The sequence below is a fragment of the Aythya ferina genome (assembly GCF_964211825.1).
Source record: "Aythya ferina genome assembly, chromosome: 2".
NCBI lineage: Eukaryota > Metazoa > Chordata > Aves > Anseriformes > Anatidae > Aythya > Aythya ferina.
Genome location: NC_140297.1, coordinates 79,706,039 through 79,732,878, shown reverse-complemented (window position 1 = coordinate 79,732,878; position 26,840 = coordinate 79,706,039). Strand labels below are relative to the sequence as shown.

Here is a 26,840-nt window from a genome sequence, read left to right as displayed (position 1 = left end):
TAGTTGTGGTTGTTTGAAGCAGCTGGTGCTGGATGGCTTGGCCAGCAGAGAAGCCCTTGTATTCCCTCTCTTGGACAAGAGCCCTTGTGGCTGCAGTGAGTGCTGGGGGAAACCCCTGCTGAGGTTGCATGTGTCCCATCAGAGGCTTTAGAGGCTGAACTGCTGGGACAGCAGATTGAATGAGGTCCTGCTTGATGTCAGCACGAATGCCTGAGATGTAAACATGAATGCCTGACATCCTCCTAAATGGGAGGAGAATTACAGTGCCCCCATGAATTGTGAAAGCAGCTGTGGGAAAGAAAGGTACTTCAAAGGTACACCCAGGAAATGACCAGAAATGCGCAAACTTCAAAGAAAGAGATTGTAAAGTAAACAATACCTTCTTCCTTGGAACTGCATCTTTTTGTCTGGGTTTCTCTGAGCAATTAAATATTTCTTGATCTGTAAACGCCTCCGTGTTTACAACCTACAACCTACTTTTTAGGCTGTAATGTTCCCAAATATCCTGTGGTAAGAACTCTTCAACTGTAAGGGATTTGCTCATGGAAATCGGTTCAATAAGGTTTTCCCTTCTACCTTGTACCAACCCCCCCCCAACAGACTGAGCAGAGGCTTGCTGTTTTTCTGTAGTAATGTGGATTTGGAGCTGTTAATAAATACAAGCAGGTTTACAACTGACATCAAAGGTTTACCAGATTATACTCAAAGGAAGATGAGGTTTTTGAGGGCTTGAGTAAACAAAAAGGTTGAGATCCTCAATTATCTTTAAAAGCTCTTTAATACAAGCCTCAACAGGCTTAAACAAACAGAGGAAAAGTCATGTCCGTGCTGTGTGCTACCCACAGCACTACTAGGTTGCTTACTGTAACACAGTTCAAGGCTACATAAGGAATGAGAGATAAAGAAAATAGGTTTGCCTGTAGAATGAGATCATTAAGAAAAGGTGATGGTTTTATTTGATGCAGTAAGAGGTGGAGGGAAAACTAACTATAGCTTAACAGGCATAGCGGATTTTGAGGCATATATGGCAATTATTAGTCATACTACTTGAATCTAAAAGGGTAGTGGTTCAAAGGACTGCTTAGAAAGGCTCAGGCTGGGAAGAGGAAGCTATTAAATCAGCAGTCCTCCTGTGAGTGTGTGGGATTTTTTCCCCTTTCCTGAACGTCTTAGGATACTTCTTGAAGATGATGAAATTTCACAGGTGTGGCAGGAAGGATAAGATTCATATGTATTACTGTTGTAGAGATTTTTAGTCCTCTCTAAAAAGCTAAATGTACTGCCTGTTATTATGGTCAGATCGACAATAGGACATATGTACAACCTGCTTCTATGAGATAGTTTAAACAAAACAAGGAATGTTTAATAGGTATTTAGGAAGTGAATAGTTTCTAATCATCTGTCCACTGTCAGGCTGAGTAATATAAAGCGAAGCCATAAAAAATCAGATGAATTCAAAAAAACAACACCCTGAATTTAACCTATGGCCATGGTGCTCATAATTGAGTTGAAAACACAAAGATTGAAAACATCAGTTCATCAAATTATGAGTCCTTAATCTGCTTTATTTGATTTGTTTGAAAGAGTAACTAGGAATTTTATTTTATTTTTTTAATGCATCTTTCATAATTCATGATTTAAGAATACCCAAGGACATCTTTTATTTCTGTGTCAATAGAATAAGTGCGTATGTTGGGTGCTAGCTTAGTATATATAATCATACAAAATCAAAGCATATAAAGCCACATACTGTTCAAGATATGCTGCTCTAGTTGAGTTTTTTTCTAGCCAACTAGGAAAGGTGCCCTCCTAGATCTGTTGCTGGAGAACAGAGAGGGTCTTGTGGGGGTCATGGCAATTGATGGCCATCTCGGTCATAGTAACCATGAAGTGGTTGAGTTCCTTGACAGAAGGAAAACTGCCACCAAAACTTCAGCCCTGAGCATGGGGAGAGCAGACTTCAGGCTGCTCAGGGAACTAGTCAGCAAGGTCCCCTGGGAAATTGCTTTTAAAGGCATTGGCATCCATCAGTGCTGGTCAGTCTTTAAGCACTGCCTCCTAAAAGCACAAGATCAGGCGATTCCAAAATCTTGGAAGTCAAGCAGATGGGGCAGAAGGCTGGCCTGGCTAACCAGGAATCTTCTACTGGAGCTTAGGTGAAAAAAGAAAGTGTATGGCTGCTGGAAGGAGGGTCAGGCAACGTGGAAGTAATACAGGGATGCTGTTCATGTTTGTAGGGAGAAAATCCATGTGGCCAGAGCCCAACTAGAGTTGAAGCTGGCCAGGTCAGTGGGAGACAATAAAAAAAGGTTTTTTTTTAGATATGTGAGCAGAAAAAGGAGAATCAAAGAAAACATAGGTCTGCTACTTGATGGGGAATGTCATAGACAATGACATAGGCAAAGCAGAGACGCTTAACGCCTTCTTTGCCTGTGTCTTCAACACTGATAGTGGGTTTCGGGACCCAGGGTGCCCTGAGCTGGAGGACCATGATGGCGGGAATGACAGACTCCCAACCAACCCTGTATGTGTGCGGGATTTGCTGCTCCATCTGGATCCACACAAGTCCATGAGTCCGGATGGGATTCATCCCAGGGTGCTTAAAGAGCTGGCTGACATCATCGCAGGACCTCTCTCAATTATTTTTCAACTATCTTGGGAATCCGGAGAGATCCCAGTAGACTGGAAGCTGGAAAATGTTGTGCCAATTTTCAAGAAGGGTAAGAAAGAAGACCCTAGCAATTATAGGCCTGTCAGTCTCATGTCAGTGCCTGGTAAAATTATGGAGAAGATGATCCTTGAAGTTATTGAAGTGCACCTGGGTGACAATGCAGTCATTGGTCCCAGCCAACATGGGTTCACGAGGTGTAGGTCCTGTTTGACTAACTTGATTTCCTTTTATGATAAGATCACCCATCTAGTCAATCAAGGGAAAACAGCTGATGTGATCTTTTTGGACTTCAGCAAAGCTTTTGACATGGTTTCCCATACGATCCTACTGGACAAAATGTCCAGCATACAACTGAAAAAAACATCATACAATGGGTGAGCAATTGGCTGACAGGCAGGGCTCAAAGGCTTGTGGTAAATGGGGCCACATCAGGCTGGCGGATGGTCACTAATGGGGTCCCTCAAGGCTCTATTTTATGGCCAGTCCTCTTCGATGTTTTTATAAATGCTTTGGATGTAGGACTAGAAGGTATTCTGAGCAAATTTGCTGATGACTCCAAACTTGGAGGAGTTGTGGACTTGGCTGAGGGTGGAAAGGCCTTGCAGAGAGATCTGGACAGGTTGGAGAGCTGGGTGATCACCAACCGCATGAAGTTTAACAAGACCAAGTGCCGGGTCCAGCACCTGGGACGGGGCAACCTTGGCTATACGTACAGACTGGGCGATGAGACGCTGGAGAGCAGCCCATGGGAGAGGGATGTGGGGGTTGTGGTTGACAGCAAGTTGAATATGAGCCAGCAGTATGCCCTGGCAGCCAGGAGGGCCAACCGTATCCTGGGGTGCATCAAGCACGGCATCACTAGTCGGTCAAGGGAAGTGATTGTCCCGCTCCACTCTGCACTGGTGTGGCTTCACCTCGAGTACTGTGTGCAGTTCTTGGCACCACAGTACAAGAAGGACATTAAACTGTTGGAGAGTGTCCAGAGGAGGGCGATGAAGATGGTGAAGGGCCTAGAGGGGAAGACATATGAGGAGCAGCTGAGGGCACTGGGCCTGTTCAGCCTGGAGAAGAGGAGGCTGAGGGGGGACCTCATTGCAGTCTACAACTTCCTCGTGAGGGGGAGTGGAGAGGCAGGTGACCTATTCTCTGTAAACACCAGTGATAGGACCCGTGGGAATGGAGTTAAACTGAGGCAGGGGAAGTTTAGGCTGTACATCAGGAAGAGGTTCTTCACCAAGAGGGTGGTCACACACTGGAACAGGCTCCCCAGTGAAGTAGTCACTGCACCAAGCCTGTCTGAATTTAAGAAGTGTTTGGACACTGCACTTAGTCACATGGTCTAAAATTTTGTGTAGACCTGTGTGGTGCCAGGAGTTCGACTTGATGACCCTTATGGGTCCCTTCCAACTCGGGATATTCTGTGATTCTATGATTCTACTGTCACAGAATAGTTACAGGTAAACAGATGTGCGAACTTATGTGGACTGTCCTCACAGGCTATAAAGAAGTTCTTTTATTAAAATAGAATGGTTTTCACTGATGCTGCCTTGATTGTATGTGAGGTCAGTGGAATTCAATACAAATTGAATATGGAATTGTGTAAGCACTAGATATGAAACAATAAACATGAAGAAAAAAAAAGTCAAGCTTTTCCACTCCCAAGTATCTCATGTGTGGTTACAAACTTATTTCACTTATCTTAGAGCAAGCTCAAGTACGCTTATAAAATGTTGCATCTGCTTTCATATTATTTCGTCACTCTAATTTTAGATTCATTTTGATGGTCATCATATTGCTGCCTGTCTTCCAAGTTATTAGCATGAGATTTCCCCCATTATATTCAACTCTTGGAACAAAGTTGATCTGTTCAATGATTTTACTGTGAACTAATACGAACTGTATGCTTATTATTGTTGTATTTTTATATTATCTTCTCCTAATGGGATTCAAGATAATTCTGAAAGGATATTTTGAGATACAATTTTATAATGCAATAATGGAGGAAAAATGTTTTTCAGGGTCAGGGGGTGAAATAGCAGGTAGACTACATGACTACTAAATCTTTGAAGTGATGCCTTGTTACCTTTCAAGTATATGGACTTTCAGCCATGGTTTCTCTCAGATTTTATTTTCAATTTGTTCAACTGATGTGAATAGTATTACATCTACAAGAGCACAAAGCCTCAGAAGTATGTACACCATGCAAAATGGGACATGCAGCTGAATGCAATGAAATGTACCATCTTCTGAGATTTTTTATAGAGCTAGATGCAGGCCAGCTTTTATTGTGTACTGCCATCTTGCCTATTAGTATGAAATTACTTTTTCTATAGCTTTGTTCATTTGTTAAGTTTTTGCTCAGGTCATTGAATCTACCTTCTGGTTAACAGTTCAGTAAGAGCTCTGCTATGTAGGTCTCTGGAGCACTGGACGTAATCAAATGTATTTGTCTTGATTCACTATCTTGCATCTTAAGAAAACATGGGACTACACAATTTTTGGCCTCATACCAGACTGCAGTGCTGTTTTCTGTTGAGATGCTGAAGTGCTAAATGTTTCCCCTGAAGGAGAACTGTAGTGCTTATGAGACTTACAAAAAGTATCCAGTATATTCTTGTAGGTATTTACAGAACATAATTACACACACTATCTTCTTGTCTTCTACCTTTTGCAATTCTTGCACCGACCAGTAGCAAAGCTCTTCATGCAATGGATATGTAAAATTTAAGCTGCTGTCTTCATCTGTGCTCCCCAACACATGATCTGCTTTACCAGGCTGTTCCTACTCCTTTGCCATTATTTCATGGTTGCTATGGTGAGTTAGGAAAATGCTGGCTATTAATTTGATGCTGAATGAGGTATATTCTTATCTCAATGAGTGGGGATTTACCCACATAACTCCTAATAATGTGAAGGTATAGACTCTTGTTTCCAATATTAAAAGCTCTGTAGCTTCCAGCTGTCTTTGAAACAGCTGTTGAGAGATCCTGTGTCACTGTCATGCCAACCAAATGGAAGGTTTTTTACTTAATGAAGAGAAATAATTCAGAGACCTGCCCACCTGGAAAGGGAGTGAAAAATAGCTCATTCTGTGTTTTCTTGGTCATTAGTGTTCCATACAAAGTACTAATGAGAAATGAACTAAAATTACAAAATAAGCAGGTATGAAACAGGTATGAAACAGGTATGAAAGCTGTGATAGAGTGGCGCTTTTTAATAATAATAACTGATATTATTAGTTGTTAGTCAAAACAGAAAGCTTTGACTTTAACAAAGTTAAAAACAGAAACAAAGATGGAGTGCATTTCTATACAAGTCCAGTGTGTAAACTGGGTTTTAATTATCTCTGGCAATATGGCTGCAATTTGGTTTCCATATGACCCTACTCTCATAGGATTTCTATTGTCGAATCAGTAAAGTAAGGCTAAAACCCCCACAAGTCTTTTTTCAGCTTCTCATGGACCAGTTGAAAATACTGAGTTTCATGTCAGTTGTGTGCTAATGAGGACAGCATGCAAGCAGTGAGCAAATGCGAGGACTATTTCACAATTTATGCAGAAAACCAGTCCTGCCACATTAACTTCCTCCATGTGTACCTCTCTTTTGTGAAGAGCAGCTCAGTTATTTCTGCAGCTCTCTCCTTTGCTGCTGATTCTTACTAGACTCTGGGCCTTCAGAGAGCAGACAACCAGATAGATGGAGAAGGATGAATGCAGTGCCCCTTCCTGGGAGAAAGAATCATGAAGAAATGAAGTAGCCTAATAGCATATTGTATTTTCAGTAAAGCCCTGCCTACAAAAGGTAGAATATTACAGGGCCGAAGGAGCCCAGCTGTGATAGAAATGGGTTTGGGTACACTGTTGGGAATCCAAGTGAGGTAGAAGGCAGCTTTGCATTTGTTTTTGTTATTGTTTTTCAAAATGAGTGATCTGGTGGAAGCTACATTTGGCAGCCCTGTCCTGGGACTCTAGTATGGTCCTCCACTGAATTTCTGAGGGTAGATCTCCATGGAATGGAGAGACAATCAGAGCAATCCTCTTGTGAGACAGGGAATGCCCTATCCCAAGAGATTTATCGTGGTGGCTACAACACTTGTTATAAGCTCTGCACTTCAAGTGAAAGCTGTGATAGAGTGGCGCTTTTTAATAATAATAACTGATATTATTAGTTGTTAGTCAAAACAGAAAGCTTTGACTTTAACAAAGTTAAAAACAGAAACAAAGATGGAGTGCATTTCTATACAAGTCCAGTGTGTAAACTGGGTTTTAATTATCTCTGGCAATATGACTGTTGCTCAAGTTAACGGGAGGTGTAGGGAGCATCAACCTACCTTGTTCTAACTGACACAATGGATATCCTGCATTGTAATAGAGATGGTGCAGATACTTTAAGTTACAGAGCAGAGTCTGCCACTGAGACAGATGTCACCCTTTAGGAAAAGAGAAACTTCAGACATACCTTTTCTTATAATTGAAAAGCATTGTCAGGTTGGCAGCTTCTGGGACACTGTTTAAATGACAAATACTCATGCTAGTTGAAAATGAACCCTGCTCAGCTGACATCGGCAATGTTTTGTTATTTCCTTTTTCTCATTTCTAAAAGGCTAGTAGATCATTTCTGTTCATTAGACTTGATAGAAATTAGGCATGGAAAGCTCCCTCGGGCCCCTTTTCATCACAGAGCTGTCCCAGGTACTCTGCCTTAAAGCTCCTTAGTAACACAGGATACACGGTATGCGAATGCAGCATTGGAAGGTAAAAGCAAAAAAAACATAATTTACCAGAGGAATGCAGACATCCTCCTTTGCCTATTTCTCTCACTGACATCTTATTCTTTTTGGCTGTGGCTATCTAACATGTGAGAGCATTCACAGTAACCCAGATGAAATAAAAGTTCCAATAGCCCTAAAAACTTAGGCGGTTCAAACTATGCTTCGCTAATAGAACATGCATTACAGCGACATGCACAATCATCTGTCTTTCAAGGACCAATAATCTGAGAGCTTTTTTGATCATAAAGCAAAGAAATACTTTCTCCCACTCTGTTTCCTCATTTACTTACCCATCACATCTGCAGGTAGATTGCTTTTACCATTATGCATGTCTTCATGGATAATGCTTTAGTGCTAGTCTGCTTAATAGGGAATCAGTGCAAAACATTATCTTGCCAACACCTATGGTTCAGAAATGTTTTCATACCAGTGTAGGAATTTGTTTGGAGTTTCTCACCATCTCAAGAGGCAGAGTTCTGTGGAACAATCATTTGATGAATGATGTAGTGTGGAAATATGAAATGATGAGAACATTTTTTTCCATATGAGGTTGAATTGTAATATATTTCAATTAACAGCATTTTTTCCTTTTCTAGAATGTCTAGTTCATGAAGATGAATTTCAGTCTTTACAGTAGTTGGAAAGCTGGATTGTTTCACCTGTCTGAGTATTGAGGATAAAATATGGATTTGATTGTGATATTGTTAGTCAAGAGCAATCTAAACAATAGTGAAAAAAAGGGGGGGGGGGCAGGAATGATCTTGATTATGTTGGGATCATTGTGTAAATTTAGTAATAAGTATGTAAAGGAACATTTTTTTTTAGTGCTGTAATTTGAATTTGTTAGTAATATTAAGGGACTTCACTGCAAAATTCAAAGTCTATAGCTGGAACACTGTCTTCATTCATGTCTAAGTCTAGAAGAGATCAAACTTACAAATATTGGTGACATCCTAAAGCTGTTATTAGAGTGCCTTCTTTCAGGACTTAACCTTCTCAGACTCTAGAGCATGATGTCTTTTTCCATCTCAAATTTTAGCAAGTTTTGGGCTAATTTCTGTATAATGTCGTATCCAAAATTCATTCTGATAGGTTACATGAAATATGAAGAAATTGAGGATGGGATAATATTTTATTTTGGTCTTGAGAAAACAGGTGTAGTGAAGTGTGTGCACCACAAAGTGTGTACCCTGGGAAGGCAGTTTTAAATTAGTGTTTGCCTGTAGTACCTTGCCACATGCCACATTAAAGGGATTGTGCTGTTTTCTGGCGTGGCTGTGTTATTACCAATCAGTGGAATGTCAGAGTTGACCATGGGTAAATGGAGCTAGAATCTGAGAAGGGTAAGCCCCAAAAGAAGATATCAAGAGTGAAGATAAGGCTTACATTTCATACGGTAGTTTCCGGAACACCATTTTTGTAATAAACCTGGAGTGAGGAAAGTTCTGATTTTTATTTATTTTTTATTATTTTTTTTTTTTGAGAAGAGGATGAGGACACCAATATTGCTACAGGCTCTGACAATCAATGTGACTGTATTTACTGTCTCAAGCTTTAAAATGCTTTAAAATCCAAGCATCATAAATTCCTGAGATTACAAATATTCTCAGCTTAAAAAAAAAAAAAAATAATCATGTTCTGTTAACATTTGTTTTCTACTTAGTTTTCACTTGATTCTGGTATCTAAGAATTTAAAGAAATTACCAAGAAAGAATAGAAATACTATTGTTGGAACTGGTAGCATTGTCTAAGAAGACATCAATGAGAGTAGCTAAATATATTAGGTAATTTCCTTTACTGTGTTTTTAACTATTATGTTAGGTCAAAAGCTAGCACAAGGGAAGCTACTATTACAGAAGGCCTTTAATTCCAAAAGCTTCATAAATGCGTAATATTACAAGGTAAAATGTGGAAGGAAAAAAGGCTAGGACTACAAATCCTGTTGCCATCCTCTGGAAGAGAGAAGTGCATTTAATCTGAAAAGGAAGTCTGAGATGGCACAGTTCTGATTTTTTCCATTTAGAAATCAGGCTATTTGGCAGCAGCCTTCAATTTCTACCTGCAGAACTCAATCAAAGGACTTTGCAAAGCATGGTAACTATTTAATTTATAAGTCTTATTGAGCAATGTTGAGATTGCTTTAAACTCCATTTTTTGGAACAGATTGTAACAGAACAAAAATCAAATCCTTAGTAAAGTATCCTGCTGTCTACTTTAAAATTTTCAGATTTAAAGCAGCTTTTGTTAAAGCCAAGGCAGATTATTTAGAAAGACATTGGCTTAAGACAAAATTTTGTTATATGAAGTTCTCTCTTTGTTTTAGCTAATCTGGTGGTGTTGTAGTTCCTTAGTAGTAAATATTTGCTCTTAGAAATAGTTTCAATTGGCTGAATGAGATATAGTAGCAAGAAAACCGATTGCTAGATGAAAACAGCTGCACTACAGAAGTGAATCTTATGTGAGGAACATTTTTCAACGGAGAACCTGTCATCTGTGTTTTTCATAACCACTGTCTGAATTTATAAATCTGCATGAATTCAAAGGGTTTCCTCAGCTGTAATAAAATCTGAACATGGGACAGGATGTAGCCTTCTGAACTTACACAACTCTTTCAACATTTTAATAGGAAAAAAAGGAAAAGATGGTATAAAATCCTATTTCCAGAATGGCTTGAGTTTTTTGAAAAAAAGATTTTTCCTCAAGAATGTCTGAAAAATCTCAATCCCCTTTCTCATCCCATTTCCAGTGAGTTTATAATTGTGTAAAAACAAAACAAAACACAAAACAAAACAACAACAAAAACTACTGATCTTGAGAAGTCATTTGTTGCTCAAAGTACAGTGTATGGGAAAGGTAGTTTGTGGGTCTTGTAACAAGTTTTCCTGCAAACTGAGCTTTAACTACAGTTTTATGTAAAAGGGTTCCATTGAGCTCAGAGGTAGAAAGATGATGCCCATATTATTCAGTACCTAATGAGGCTAATAAATGTCTTATTCCTGAACAAGAAATTTATGCATTTTATGGCCTATAGGATAGGTATTATCTTATAGGTCTATATCCTATTATCCTGTATGGCATATAGATAGATAGGTCTCATACCTATCTACATAACATACGTGTTACTGTTATTATGACCTTCAGCAGCAGCCTTGGCTTCAGTAACTATACAATTCTAGAATTCAATATTCTGAGAGGCATGAGGAAATCAAGCAGCAGAATGAAGACCCAGGACTTCAGAAGAGTAGATTTAAGCTTGCTGAAGGAGCTGTTAAGAGGGATCTCAACAGTCTGCTGTGGAGGCTGAGGGAGCTGCAGAGTGTTGGAAGACTTGCAGAGACGGCCTTCTACAATCACAAGAGCAGCTTATCCTCCTAAGTGCAGGGAAAATGAGTTGGCAGAAGAAACCAGCATGGCTAAACAGTGAGCTATTGAGAGAACTAAAATGAAGAGGAGGGGGTTGGGTGGAGGGAAACAGAGGAGGTTGAAAAGGGAACACTCCTAAAGGAGAACAAAAATATTGCTTGGGCATGCAGAGATCTGAATTGCAAGGCCAGGGTCAAGAGAGCTGCAATTGGCAAGAGATTGACAGAACAGTGAAGGCTTCCATAGGTGTGCTAATAACAACCAGCTATACAAGGAAGATGCATACCTGTTGCTCAATGGGGCTAGCAAGTTAGGCCACAGATAATGTAAATGCTGACATGCTCAATGGCTTTTTTTGCCATGGTCTTCACAGGGTTAGCCCCAAGCCTCTATGCCATGAAGAAACAGTAAAAGAAATGGCAAACTACTAATAATACAGCAAGGTCAAGTTAGGGACCCTCTGTACAAATAGGGCATATATAAGTCTGTAGGATGTGAGAATGCACCTTAGTGTGGTAAGGGTGCTGACACCTTTGTAAAGCTCTTGTCTGTCTTTTCAGAAAGCTCCTGTAGATGGTAAGAATCCTGGATGATGGGAAAAGAGTAATTATTATACCTGTCTACAAAACTGGCAAAAAGATGTTTTGGGAAATGACAGACCACTCAGCATCACTTCAGCTCCTGGAGGAAAGAAAAGTAGAATGGGTCCTCATAGAAGTGCCTTTCCTTCATATGTGAAAGAGATACTATGAAAGACAAGAAGGTGACTGGGAAAAGCCAACACAATTTTACCAACAGTAAACTGTTTGATTGTCTTTTATGATCAAATAACTTGGTCAATGATGGAGGGTAGTGCTTTGGATGTTGTCTACCATAATTTTAGCAAGGCATATAGTGCATATTCCCATACCCTTGTTGACATCCTGGTAAGGTATGAATGAGCTGAGTACAAGTTGCATGGAGAACTGGCTGATATGCTGAACTCAAAATTTTTGGTGGTTAATAACTCAAAGTCAAATTGGCAACTGGCCACATGTTGAGTTCCTCAGGGGCTGACCTTTGGTTCAATACTATTCAATATCTTTATAAACTGGATGAAAGGCTAGAATGCATCTGCACCAAGCTAAGGGAGAATACAAGACTAGAAGGAGAGGTAGAACAGGAGCAGGAGAAGCCACCATACGGAGAGACCTTAGCAGGCTGTTTAAAGACGAATGTGAAGTCTTGCACCTAGAATAATCTCAAGTAGCAGTACAGATTGGGTTCTTACTGACTGTCCTGCAGAGAAGGATGTGGGAGTTTCTGTAGACAAGCTGGATGTGAACCAGCAGCACAGCATTGCAACAATGAAAGTAAACTGTCTCCTGGGCTCTATGAGTGAGAGTACAAACAGCAGGTTCAAAGGGGTGTGATGATTTCATGCTATTTGGCACTTAATAGTCCACATCTGGAATAGTGTTCAGTTTTGATTCCCCCTGCCCTGTTCAAGAGATACTGGAATACGAAAGGGTTCAGTGGAGGGTCACCAAGAGAACCTGACGTATAAAGGACAAAAGAAGAAATTGGGTCTTCTCAACCTAGAGAAGAGAAGGGTTTGCTAATTAGTTTGCCATTTCCTAAAATGTAATCTCCTAAAATGTAATTATGGGAAGATGGTGCTCTTTTCACAAGTATGTGATGACAGGACAATGGCAACAGACAAACTGTGCTGGGAAACCTTCATCCAAACATAGGGAAAAAATCCTGACCCTGAGAACCAATTGGGTTATGTTGCATATAGGTAGGATCCTGGCTACTGGAAATAATTTAAGATTCTGCTTGACAGGCATTTGCATTACCTGATTTCTAAGTAACTAAGGTTGGATCAGATGAACTCCAGAGACCTCTCCCTACCTAAACTTTTCTGTAAGTGTGACTCTATGGGGAAAAAGTTTAATTCCCTGAAAAATGCCTATGGACTAAATTTAAGCATGATATAAGAAGGCTCAGCATCACTCAAACTAGATGAATTGTGCATACACAAACACAAGCAGGAGCTGAATTTACTCAAGATTTTGGGATTACAGTCAAAGTAAATGCATAATACGGATGTATTATAGTGCAAGCTATGCAAGATTGATATTAAAGCTGCTGAAAAGCTGGCTAAGGCCATTTATAAGCTGGTCTGGTAAAGTTATCTGCCTTATAACAGCCAGCATAACAGTCTGTGTTTTGTACTGTTTTTTATCATTAGTGATATTTGGAACTGTAATAAAATGTAATAAAAATCCCTCATATCCAGCATTCTACAGGAAATTGAGGACTGAAGGATTTGAACTTGTTGGATTCCCTTCGTGTCTTTGTCAGAAAGAACCACCTTGTCATTACTGGAAGAGGAGACAGATAAAAATCCATGGTGTTGATGCCCCCTTAATGAAACACTTTTCCATACTGGATCTCTGAACCTTTTGAAGGGATATTAAAGCTTCCTTGTCCCAAAGAGGTGAGGGGATCAGTGGTTGTCAGAGATGGCTATGAACTAGAAGGGTGGTCCCGTTTTTCTGACACTGACAGGCACAGCTTATTGCAGTGACTTTATCTTGTTCTTTGTGCCCTCAGAACCAGTGAAAAATAAACGCTTATGGCATAACTGATTTTGCATAGGAAGGAAAGTACTTTCTTTGACTGGTTTGTGGCACTCCCTAACCTGTGAAGAAAGCAAACTTCGCGAGTGGAAATTGTTTCACGTAGTCTAAATAGTTCAGTAGCTGTGTCATGGGAGTGGTATTCTTTAAAGCCTGCAGCTGAAATGTTTATCTCTACGCTAGGGTGCAGAGCGCATATCTTTAAGTATGGTGTCGATATGTCCTGACCCAGATGAAAGCTTCTTAAGACAGTTTTTTCTCAATCCTGTTACTGCACATTAACTGTGAATGGGATTATTCTCTAGTCTGCCAGTCAAGCTGTTCAGAGAAAGCAAGAAAAAAAGTGAGGGAGAGAGGAGAGAACAGATTCTGCTTTTGTCAGTCTGCCATGGGACCAGCAGGACAAGGACCTAAACTTTCCGCACTATTAAGAACTACAGCTGCTTCTGATATATGTTGCAGAGCAATTAGCTGACATACTAGACAACAAAAACACATTTTGGAACATTTTTCTCCCTTTAGGGAGGATAAAAATGCTCATAAGGCCGTAATTGCAGCACTGTATTTGAAGCCAGCTTCTAGAGGAATGTTAGCACAGGAGTCCCTTACCCTGGTCCTGCTTCCTGGGGATGCCTGGGAGGCTTGTAGGGAAGGGCTTTCCTGACAGCCTGTGAGTGTCTAAGCAGGGCCAGTAAGGGAGAATTCAGCGCTGTTGAAAAGCAGTGGATCAGTAGCTCTGGAGAGTAGAGGCCTCTGTTTATCCTCAGGATGCATTTGGTGCTGGCCCTGGCAGGCCCAATTTCTTTGTCAGTCTGACTTTGTGGTCATCTGGAGGCTTTTTCCTGAAGTAAAGTTAGAGCTGAGTCACCTTGAACTTTGGTCTATGCATGGGGGCAAGGGGCCTATGTATGGAGTGAGAATTGGAGCTAATTAAGGCAATGGCTTTTATGCTGGAAAAAGCAAGTCATTTAAGGTTCAGTTCTGCTCAATAGTTGAGCCTCAGAGTCAGGTTGGTATGGAGCTAAATTTTAGGGGCCATACCATATCTGTTAGAACATTTTGACTTGGGCCCTGTCAGCAGTGAGGGGAAAGGCTGCAGCTTGCTCTGGTTCCCTGTTAGTGGTTGCATCTGGTATCCTTTCATAGGAAGACCTTCACAGAGACTACGTGGCTGGGTTCTTCATGAAGGCCATGATTGGGCCACTGAGCTCTTCTAAGCCTGCTACAAATCCAGCCTGGCAATTACATTAAATTATTTCCACTCTGGAAATAGAAGTTCATTAACTTAACATTAATATCTTCAAAATGTGAAGAGCAATAGAGTTAGCAATAAGTCTCTGCTGACCTCACTTATCCTGGATGGGCCTCTTAGCACAGGCCTGCAAAACAGGCAGGCCTGTTAGTTTGTTTTCCCAGCCTCAAGTCCTGAAATGAAAAATGTCAAGGTGGTTGCTTCTTCCAAATGATGTGGCCTCTTCTGCACTAGAAATGCTGAGCAAAGATCTCTGTGCTTGCTACAGCAGAACTGCCTGTGAGCAGCTCTGTTTGTCTTGAGCCGCGTGCTGAGGAGAAGGGGCTGGGTGACTTGGCTTCGGCAGCACCAGGTGGAGATGTGTGTCCTTTGAGTGCTGTGAAATCAAATAGATCACTCCACTGCCTTTCTGCAAGGAGACTTGAGTCCATTGCAGGCTGCATTATAAATATGTGCTTTGTCTACCGCTTGTCTTGCAGGAGTCACTAAGGGCTGGTGGCAGGGAGATGGAAACCTTTTGCTGCTTAATAGGTTGGGTCTCTGTAGAAAATCAAAAGTCAGTAAAGGGAGCTCAGGGTTCAAGTTATAGATGTCAGAGGTGAAATAAGCATGAGAAACATCTCAGAACCCTTAAAGCCCTGGTAAATATCATTGAGAGCTGGAATAATACTAATACCGTTTACTTTGTTTATGCCATGAACCTCTCTAACTCCTTCCTCTGCTGCTGGTTTCTCTTTAGCTGCTGTTTCCTGTTTATCTGGATAATTTCTGCTTAGCTATTGTCTGCCTTTGTGACTGGCATTATGTGCAGCCTGTAATAACTTTTGTCTTGGTGATATGCATGTTTAAATGAAATCTCTCGCTGTCATTTGCAATCAGACTTTAATTTAGAAATCAGCTCAATTGTGAATGTATTAATTTTAATGTTTCAACTGTTACAGTAATAAGGATTGGGAAATAATGGTATAGCAGAACACTGGTATCTGGAGGTAGTTTTGAAGTTTTAAACAGCTCATTTATTTAAAAGGAGCATAATTCCACATGCAACTCCAGTGGAAACCAGGGGTGTCCTAGGGTATCTGGAAGTCTATCCTGTTATTTCTAGACAGACCCTTTAAGTATCTGTTAATGGTGTGCATGCTGTGGTAGGAGGCACTTTTATCACTTCTGAATAATCAGGTCTATCTGCTACTCTATCCTAGATAACATCCTTTCAGAGGATATTTTTTCTTTTGCATTGGACCTAGTATATCTGATTTCAGATATTTATCTTTACTCTTTTCACTTGCCCTGTGGTGACTTGAGGGTGTATGTTGGTGTTAACATATGCTACTATGTTGGTTCTGTAAATGTAAACCAGCATTTTTATCAGCTGAAAGATTTTTCTCTTAAGTAACTGCAACAAAACCAAAACCAATAATGTTTGACATTGAGGAAATTTATCCTCTGACAAAGAGCAGAACACTGAATTTTCTTTAGCAGACTGGAGTTTTCTTCACCTATTCTTTTTTTTTTTTTTCATTGCAGAGAGCTTTATTCCTCCATTTCCAGCACGGATCTCTTCCATCCTGATATGCAGGATGGAAGTACGCATCCTGATTTGTTCTGTTGAAGTAGCAGGGGACTTCATCATCCTCATTCTGAAATATATTGCACACAGTTTTTGTTTGGATTTGCGGAAGAGGACCATGCACAAGGGCCCTCTTCCCACCAGGATGCTTCATAAGGAGCTTGCTGTAATTGCAGCTCTTATGTTTCCCTGAGAACAAAAGCTTTTATCTTCTCTCCCAAATATTCTGTGAATGAATAAATCTAGGACAAATTTTCTCATTGAATCTACTAGAAGAACTGGTTTGCTCTGGAAAGGGCCTTGCACAGCACTCCTGAAGATGCAGATATCCTCTTACAGCACTATGTTTTTGCCTCCTCTGAATTTCTAGGTGAACTGAAGCATTTCTTTGTCAATCCAACTCAGTCCCGAATTTCATGGTCTGTCTAGATTAATCTCAAGCATAGGAAATTCTGAATGATTCTGATATAAGAAGTACTAAAGCATGATCACTCAGTTTGTTGTGTTCAAAACTTTAAGTTTCTACATAGAAGCAGTTGATAAAACCATTTTATTTTCTTTCTATCTTTATCCATAAATTCATTTATTTTGCAGTATGAAAATTAATTTGTTCTGGAAGAATTCCAGTTTTTCAAGAAGTCTTAGTACTACATTAAGGTGAATTTTGAGTCTTTTCAGAAATTTCAGTTGTAAAAACAAGATGCTAAAAAACCTTCCGACCTTAGATTTTCAGTGAATCAACTCCTTCATATAAAAACACTTTTTGAAAGATTTATAGACTATTCTGGTAATGATGTTTCCAAGTGACTGATTCCAGAATTCCATGCTATTGCAGCAAAAGTAGAAAGTTCTATATTTCAGTAGCAGCAAACTAGTTTTGAGCCAAAGGTTCACGAATGACTTGAATATAATACAGTATAATTTAGAAATTCTATCTTGTGCGGAATTGAAATCCCACCTCATCCTCTTACCTAGATTTTCTTTTTATTCTTCTGACCACTGTCTGATCATTCACAGGTGAAATTTCAAAACATTTCATGTGCACTTAGTGGGAATCTTTCAGTCAAATTCCCTTCCAGCAATTTGGAAGCTCTTCATAATAGGTCAGAAAAGTCTTGTCCAATTGCATTGGGTCTATTAAAAAAAAAAAAAAACAAAACAATTTTTTGTTTTTAGGAAGAGTATGTTGGGGTACTAGGCTCTAGAGGTGAGCTCAAAAGTTATGTAAAAGATGATCAAACACCAAGACCTTAACTCCATGTGAGTAATGTGATTTGGGTCTGATTTTGGAAAATGCTAAACATCTGCAGAGCTGTTGGATTTTACTTTGTGTTTTGCTCATCACTTTTGAAAACTGCAGAAAGTGTCAGGTCACACAAATAGAAAGCAAGGGACCTAAGATCAATTTGTGCAGTTGTGAATACTTGTTTGTATATTTCAGTATGCAAATCTTCTTTGTAAGCCAGTCAAGAATTAAGCCAGTACATTGCACATACTGTAACACATACCTAGAGCATTAGCTCTACATGTGGTGGTGAACTAAAAATAAACAGACCTTAGTGACACATGCCTTAAAGTATGTCACTGTTTCCCCAGCTAAATAAATAAATAAATAAATAAAGGAAAATAAACAACATAAAAAATCCAGAACCAAAAAAATAAGGCTCTTTCATGGAGTTTATGTCACAGGCATCACAACTCAGTATTAAGTAGTGGTGCATGGTCTGACATCTTTCTTTTATTAGCATGTTTTTCAGTAGTTTAAGCCATCAACTAGAGTTTTGGTTGTTTTTTTTTTTTTTTTTTCAAAATGTATCAAATTATTTCAGCCCTGTCTCGGTATGAAATAGTACAGTTATCATTCAGACAAACTCCAACAAAAATGTTTGGGAAATTGCAAAATGACAAAATGTCACTTCTGAGGAAATATAGGAACCTGTCAGAACACACAATTTTTACTTTATATACCTGTCATGCTTTTTTCTACATTTGTGCCTAAAGAAACCACTACATCGTTGTTCCATAAAGTTCCAATACAAGGAAGGGTGATGGGTAAAATGAAAGTCTTACCTCCAAAATTCCTTGCTCTTCTGCATTTTTGTTGGGCTTTTAGCTATATTGTGAAATCATTACAGTTTATATCAGTTTATGCCAATAGGCATATAGGGAGTGTTAACCACAGACCATTGACAGAATAAACCATGCATTCACAGTAAGTATGCACTCTGAAGTCTGAGAAACTGAGCACGTGTGATGTGTTTGCTTCTTTAAAGAGTGGTTTCTGCTTCTTCAGGCTTTGATACCCAAAGGCACACGTACATATTCTAGGCTGAATACTTATGAATTACCTTATAACCATGAGAGGATGAGATGCATAGAAAGCAGTTACAAACAGATCAGTGTTTTTCCTCTTGGTTTATTTTAACAGATGAGGGTGATCAAAATGAGATTAAGTTAGAAAAAGGCTATGTCTGTTAGCAAGTGGCATGGCCCAGTAGAAATGAATCTGCAAAGCAAAACCCTGTGGCCACCCTGTAAGTGTTTGTGGGGAGGTTCCTTCATGCCAGCTCCTGCTGGAGTGCAATAGCAGTGCTCCTGAAGTGTATCTTCTGGTTCAGCTTCATCCAAAAGAGATCCAGATCATGTGCTCAGAGACTGTTCTGCAATGCAAACTAATGTGAAGTAAATAGGGAGGATTGAGAGATTCACTTTCAAAGTACAACCCAGACCTACACAGAATTGCTGATGTAGACTTACCAAACTGCACCTGATTCAAAGACCTGAATTCAAAGCAGTAATCCAATGTCATAATTTGTTTTTTAAAAAAATGAAGACTTTAGAATGACAATGACAGAAGCTAATGTTCATATGAATGTAACCCAGCCTTCTGGGGACAAATTTGAAAGCCAAATGAGTTAGACTAATGCAGCTGATGTTGTTTCTGGTAAATGCAGGGGCCATAGTGGCACAGACACTGTTTTGCTGTAATGTGATGGCACACTTCCTGATGCGGTTAAAGTCTGTCCAGTTAAAAGTCTATGGCAATTTCCTAGTAAACCATTTAGCACAGTTATTGTGGTGTCTTGCAAAATGCAATGGAAGAGTGCCTTATGTCCAGCATGCAATTGTTATGGTATTTTGCAAAATGTAATGGAAATGAAGCTAAGTGACTGGTCTGTTTAAAAAATAAAAAAGAAATTAAAAAAAAATATATATATGCTTCAGTAGTAGTTTTATAGAGACTGACTTTTTTTTCTGCAGAAAGATGGATATTAATGTATTGTATAGGGCAATAAGTATGTCTCACGTAGTTCTTCTAACATGTACTTTAGAAGAATAGATATTTATGTTAACAAATTTATGTAAATTTAACTGTTGCAACTCCCTATTAAGGTTTATGCTTGGAGGACCATGATGATTTAGATCATTTCCATTTCTTTTGAAACCAGTGCATCAACTGTTGTCATACGGTACAGCCCTGCGCAAGTCATTGGAGTGCCTTCTACTGAAACCTACTGATCAATCTTGCTTTGAAAATGCTGTTCTGCTTTGTTCTCTTGGAGAATTTAGAAATTTTAGCATCACAGGATAATTCAGTCTGGGAGGATGCTCTGGAGGTCTGACCTCCTGCTACGTTAGTATTTTTATGGGATGTTCTAAAAACAGATGCAAGCGTGGCAGTTGTTTTTTTTTGTGTGTGTGAATTTATAACTAGCTGTATCCTAATGTTTGAGAAGTTCTGTGAAGTAATATCTTCTGAAGACATCCATAGTCCTCCAGTGTGGGATTTTAAGAAAATCAATCTGTTTAGCTTATCAAAGAGAAGGTTAAGGGGTAAAGGGGTCATGATCCGAAAATACCTACATTAAGAAAACCATGGCTCTTTAATCTCAGCAGGAAAAAGAACAAATAGATAAAGTGCCCAGAAGCTGAAAACAAACTCAGATTAAAAAAAAAAAAAAAAAAAAAAAAAAGAGAGATCATAGCAGTTTACTAAAGTATGCTCTATCTATCACTTGAAGTTTCTAAATCGAGTGAACATCTTCTGAAAATTATGTTCTATTTCAGAAATTATGGACCGATGTACACATTTCTGCACTAAAATCTGTGGCTAGACTAGTTAATCCAAACTGTCTCACTTGCATTGTGTTGTATATGCTCCTGTTTGTGGCTTTCTGTTTAAAGCTCATACTGCTTCATAACTGCAAGCTTATTTTAGTGTCCTGAGAGAGGTCGCAGAATAATTGTGAACATAGGTCAAATAATGGGTATGATGAGTAAGGATAAATGAACCACCAGAAATGTAAAAAAACAAAAACAAAACAAACAAACAAAAAAAAACAAACAAACAAAAACTTGGCTAGCTTTTGTGAATTTCATCAGAGGAGAAGAACTCTGAGCAGAGTCTCAATGATAATGGTCACATTTCCAATATTAGACTGGGTAGCTTTTTTGCATTTCTACCTTTGGAGCTGGCAGCGGTACACCTGGATTAGTGAGGTAGGAGAGAACAGCTATTTGACTCAACAAAGCATGTAAGATTGCATTTTAAAATAGGCTGTTGTAGTGCAGCTGTTTAATAGCATGGGCTTAGTGAGACAAAGGCTTGCTTCACTTCTTGTTTTTGCATTAGAAGAGGGTGATAAAAGGTGGTTGAGAGTGAGTCTTATGGTGGTTTGCAGGGCATTTTGGAAAAGGTGGAAGTACTCAGGGCTCTGTCATGTTTTTTGCTTTGTGAAATAAAAAATTAAAAAAAAAAAAAAAAAAAAAAAAAAACAGAGCTGGAAGTGTAATACCTTTTTCAAACCTCTGAGGAAAGAATTAAAACTCAAGTCCATCCTGTGAATCTCTACATCGACTTGGTCAGCTTTTTCTGTGTAATCCTGCAAGTGATAATGGTTCAAGTCTTGGTGTGTCAGATGATTCGCAAACCAGACTGTTTTCAAAGTCCATTGCACAGAAAAGTGAGAAAGGTAGTCTGATTGCCACAGCCACCTATGCCATGGCTCCTAGTATGACAATTAAAGATACCTTTGAGTCATAATTCGTCAAAACTTTGATATTGACTCATAACCTGTTATAGGCTCTGTCCTGCCAGTATTTCTCATGCGGTTTGCCGCTGTCAAATCAATGGATCTGTAGGGGCAAATTATGAATTTTTCAGTTTGGTGCTGATCTCCTTCCCCTGTCAAAGCAGTAAAAGAATCTGATTTTATCTTGAAATACATCTGACTTCATTTCATCCAAAGGGAGCTGTTTAAGTTTGCTGTCATCAAATGCTTTTTAAAACCACACATGCAAAATTTTATTTTTGTTTCTGCAATACTTTTGCATCTTTATAATTAAATTGAATGGGGCTTAAACAATTTCCAAACTTGGCCCCTCCTTCAGTAATTGTTTTCATTGCACCCATTTTGATGCCTCAAATTGCTTTTATTCCCCAGTTTGACCAATCAATTTTTGAAGGAATTTACAGTTTGGTCCCCTCCTGTGCCCTAGCAATGTGGACTATAAGGAAAGGTAAGATGAGCTTGCCCAGCAGAAGGTATTTCATTGAAATAAATAATATTCCTGATATATTAAATTACTGAGCATGGATGGAAGCATCTGGCTGTGACAGGCTGTTGGGCAAGGGTTAGAGCTTTTTGTGGCGATGTCTGCCAAGTACTTGTGCTTAGCTCTGAGCTGAGCAGGGGTCACTCCCCTAATTCTAGGGACTGGGTTAAAAATGGTATTAGTGCAACATTTTGAAATGCCATGTGCTGCTTGTGCTAGACTAGGCCATCAAGCTAGATTTTTGTGCTGTTATCAACAGCTGTCATGAAAATTTCCTTAAATCTCTGGTTGGAAGGGGTTTCATGTAGCTTTAGAGACAGATTCGTGATTATGCTTAAAACTCAGGGTCAAGCCAACATGGAAAGGACTGAGTTGCAGTGGAAGGGTCCTTACAAATAGGTTTAATGCTGTTAATGTATGAATTATTTTGATTTTATTTCTGTGCAGAAAAGCTATACTTCAGTGGCTTTAATGTCCATTTAATAAAACAAAACCAGAAGTTATGTCTTTGGAGGGACCAAAGAAAGGGAGCAAATAAATGGTATTTTTCTCATGTGGCTGATGATGACTTGTGCCTGTCATTGCTATTCCCTGTTTATCCGACCTATTAATGGAGGGCAAAATTCCAAAGAAATGTTTAATTAACATTTGTAATTAGTATTACAAAAGACCCTGCTTTATAGAACAGGCAGCCCAGAGAGGAGGGCCAGGAAAAGACAAGCTCTTCACCCTGTAATTATTGCAGCTCTCCATAGTGCTCTCATTCATCTCATTAACATCACAGTGGGATGGTGCCACTGCAGGCTACTGGCAGGTGTCTAACTGCCTTCCTCCTGGGGAGACTTTTACAAAAGAGGTCCTGATCTGCAAATAAGTTTGAAAGCTTGCCAGTGGAGTATCTCATTCAAACTTTGCAGTCTCCTGCTTCCAAAATACCCTGAAGACTTTCAGTTTCAATAGATAGAGGTGATCTGGGGATGCGGTTGCTTTTTAATTGGGGGGGAAGGGGGTAGAGAGGAAGAAATCAAGGTTTGTCTAACAAAATATGCTCCTCAATTTGCATGTTTAAAAACAGAAAAAAAGCTAGGAGGGAATTGTGGATGGATAAACAAAAGGAAAACCTGAGTCATCACTTGAAAAACACTGAAATATAATCAACCCATAAGGAATTGTGTGTTAAGTTTTGTGTGACTAAAGCTATTTTTTTTTTTTTTTGGTAATTCACTTCCTTCAAATTAAATTGGAACAACTTGTATCAAATAGTCTAATTCCACAACTGATAGTGGATCTTTTAAGCATGGGAAAGAGAATTTGTTTTTGTAACTTTATGAAATGTATAAAAATAGTGTTTTTATACTCTGATACTAATTTTTTTCTCAAGTCCACAGCTCATATTTACATGGGACCCTTGCCTTAAACTGAAAAATTAGTGAGTTTCTAGCCATAAAACATATAATAAATACCAAGATAACATTAAATAAAAGTGGGAAAAAAGCTATAAACTTTTTGCTTTATGTTAAAGATAAGACATGATTTAAAACCAATTTCATGGTTTATTTTGTTTGATTTTTTTTTTTTTTTAAGATACTTTTATTTTTAGATATGTTGGAACTGAGGTTTTTCTTTACAGCTCTAAGTAATGAGGCAATAAACATTTACAATATATGGCAGGAATTCAGTCGGCAAGTACCCAATCTTTGGAAAAGTCCTAAATCAGATGCACATCCCACCAGTTTTACTGGGATTGCTCTTGTAAGAGTATGTCAGCCTCAGTGTATTGTTTAGTGATGATTAGATGGCCATTATAAATATGCATAACAGCTAAAGTAAGCCTACCTCTCCTAAAGAGCTTGTATCTACAAGGACACTGAAGGTGATGTTTAGAACAGCAGTGCAAAAATCAGAAAATGTTTGAATCTTGCTGGCTAGATTACTTGTGGTGAATCACCAAGATCAGATGACCTGTGATTTTAAGAACATATTGTTCAGTTTAGTGAAAGGAATCAATGCTGCATTTATTTACTGCTGACAGAGCAGTACTACTGTATTTTTAAGAGCTCTAATCATGGCCTAGTAGACTGCGTAGGAATCTGTTCAAATACTGCATAGAAAGGTGGTCTGTGCCTCAAAGCAACTGAAACACAACAGGCAGTGGACGGACACAAAAGGAAGATAAGGAAACCAGGAGAGAGGGCGTACGCTTGCATAAAAATGAATCTATATGCATGAATTAGTGTTATACTTTGGGTCTTTGTTTTAAAGATCTCTATTAAAAAGATAATGAGATAGTCTTTAAGAACAAGTAACTGGTAAACATCTGCAAAACTATTAGATGAAAATTCACATCATGGATTGATTGAAAGCACTTGTCAACTTTTTGGCAGTTAATAAGAGATGGTAATGACAACTAGCATAGTAGAGGCTGTAACACTCTAAGGTACATTTAAGACGAAAAAAATAGTACTTAGGCTAGTGATAGGAACTTTTAAAGGTTATGTGATGAAATCCAAAGGTTTGCTATTCTAAGCCTGGATTTCCTTTGTGTATGAATCTGCTTATGTAAAGGAGCTTGAAGTCAGGAACAAACACTGTAAAAAAGAGGTATATCCATGAAATTGTACTCTACCTGTGAGGAGCCTGTGGGGTCACAGGGCCTTCTTCAAAGTCTTCTCATAGGGCCTTCAAAAGAAGGCCCACAAGAACCCAGTGCTGTAACAGTGAACTTTGTAATCGACCCTGGCAGGGTGGAACAAAGAGCCCAGGAGTTTAGAGCAAACATGTCCAATGTCTTGGCAACATGCAGGAGCTGGAAGCTGACCTGGAAGCAGTAAGGTATGGCATAAAGATCTAACAGCTCTTCTACAGCTAACACCTAGAAACCATTCACATACATGAGGAGGAAGCAGAAGTACAAATACATTTAAACATAAAACTAATATAAAATCATGGAAATTACTAATGCTGGTAATGAGTACAGTATAGGCTGGAACAGGCTGGCTTTTTTCACTTTTCAAATTCCTCTCTTTTGGCTTATACAGATGCATATATTTTCCTTTAATGTCTACTGTTTTTGGATATAGTAATGATAAAATTAGTCTTGAACTTAAGACCAATACAGATATGAGTGCTTAAAAAAAAAAACAGCCAGGGACCTGGGATGACAAATCCATATGATTAGTGCACCAGCTCCTTCCCTCTGAAGGCCAGAGCTAAAATCCTTTGTTATGACCCTAGTAAAAATGAATTTGGTGATCTACTGCATGTTGTAAAGGTACAATATTATCTTCAGTTTCTACTGGCTGTAAGCTTCATCATGGAAAGGCTTTTTTCTTTCTATTTTCTGACTGAGTCCTTGAACCAAATACGGATCGTGTATAAATAAGTGTAACCCACTGACCCTCTGTCCCACACTGTGTCCTACATATCTGAGCTTTGGTGTGCTGAAAGGAAGGAATTATGTTCCCAGAGGGATGAGCAGGAAGATTGCTGCCTTTTTTTGTCCTTCATATGATAGCATGACATTGGCTTTTAAAGGAGCCTCCTTCATGTTACTTTTGTGTATTCTCATGCATAGCCCAATTATAGACTATCCCCAGTGGTGATTTGACTAATAGCTGAGCTGTCTGTGCAGCAGTTTGCAGTGCAGCTGGGTGTGCGTCATTGGTGGGCATACCTGGCTAACACGGATTTCAATAGGAACTTAGTCACAAAAGAGTAAGTCTTACTTCAGTTTTCATACACTGTGAGTTTTTATGCCAGTAACTAAACCTCTAAGCTATACTATTGTGCTGCTGCTGCCTAATTCCAAATGTCATGTTATGCTGAGTTTACCCAATCAAGCTGCAAGTGGAACTCTGGCTCTCTAAGTGGGCCAAGGCAAAGTAAGATATACCCTGTTTTTTTGTGGTATCTGATGATAAGGGACTGCAAAAGTGAAAACTTGCTTTAATCAGGTGAGATGCACACTGGCTCCAGTCTCAGTGATCTCTTCTCCCCAGCTTGCCTTAAGGTTTGGCAGTTTATAACTGCCAGCCTGGGCAAGCTGTGCTTTTGCTGATCATATCTCTGGGATCCTAATTTGATGTGTGATATTTGCCAGTGGCAGGTTTTTAATGCCCATATTTTTCAGACACTTGAAAAACAGAGAGTGAAAAGCATTCACTTGAACCCATTGCCAAATGCTATTTGCTCTCAGTTTGGATTAGTGCCCCAGCTTACAGCTGTTGTGATCTTCAGGGGAAAGACTGTGGAAAGAGACTGACCTTATAGCACACCTGGAAGGCCATGAGACTCTGTCTTTGCCAAGCTATACCTAGTCAGGAGGGTTAAGTTACACAGCCAGGTAAATAGTAATGCTAGAAGTTGTCATGTTTTATTTGGGTGAATGTGTCTGTTAAGGCAGTCCTTTAGGGACAATTTTTTGAAGCTGGCAAGCTCTGCATCCTAAAAATAACCAGTGCTGAACAAGTGTCCCTGTGACTGAGGGAAACAGTTATCTCCAGATATTAAAGCCTCATATCTTCAAGGTTTAACTTCTGTGGTCAGGGCTAAACCTGCTAAAGCCTACATGAGATAGATGCTTGGTGGATGATCTCTCCTAGAAAGGTGGGATTTTAAAGTTGTTTTTTCTCCTCTATGCAGTCACTCAAAATGCAGGACTCTGCGTTATAAAACTGGTGATTCAACAGAAGCAATACAGAAAGTACTTGCCAATCAGTCATTCCTTACAGACATCCCCTCTAGCGCACATTCTGGCCTTTTTAGGAGGTAAACGTCATTAACCTTTCTTTTTTGAGTTTGGATTCCAAGTTTTTTATTGAAATTCAGTTCACACTTGCAACATGCTCTCCTTTTGGACTGTGAATGCTGTGCAGTATGCAGATCATTCCATCTTCTGCTTCTTGTTGCTCACTGCTGCAGAGCCAGAACGTTCCAGCCAGCAGCTACTGCAGTGTTTTTCCTCCAAGGGCTCTGATGGAAAAAGTCGTCAGTGCGGATGGTTCTTGCTGGAGAGGAGCATGAATGTGTCTTCC

The 26,840-nt window shown here is 39.3% G+C and overlaps 1 long non-coding RNA gene across 1 annotated transcript; it reads right to left on the bottom strand.

Moving 5' to 3' along the window:
* Positions 1–18,651: 18,651 nt before the first annotated feature.
* Positions 18,652–24,622, bottom strand: LOC311432554. Its single transcript, XR_014690126.1, has 2 exons — positions 24,434–24,622; positions 18,652–18,923 (listed from the first exon to the last, which is right to left on the bottom strand). It is a non-coding gene; the product is annotated as an uncharacterized lncRNA (long non-coding RNA).
* Between the last annotated feature and the right edge of the window lie 2,218 nt (positions 24,623–26,840).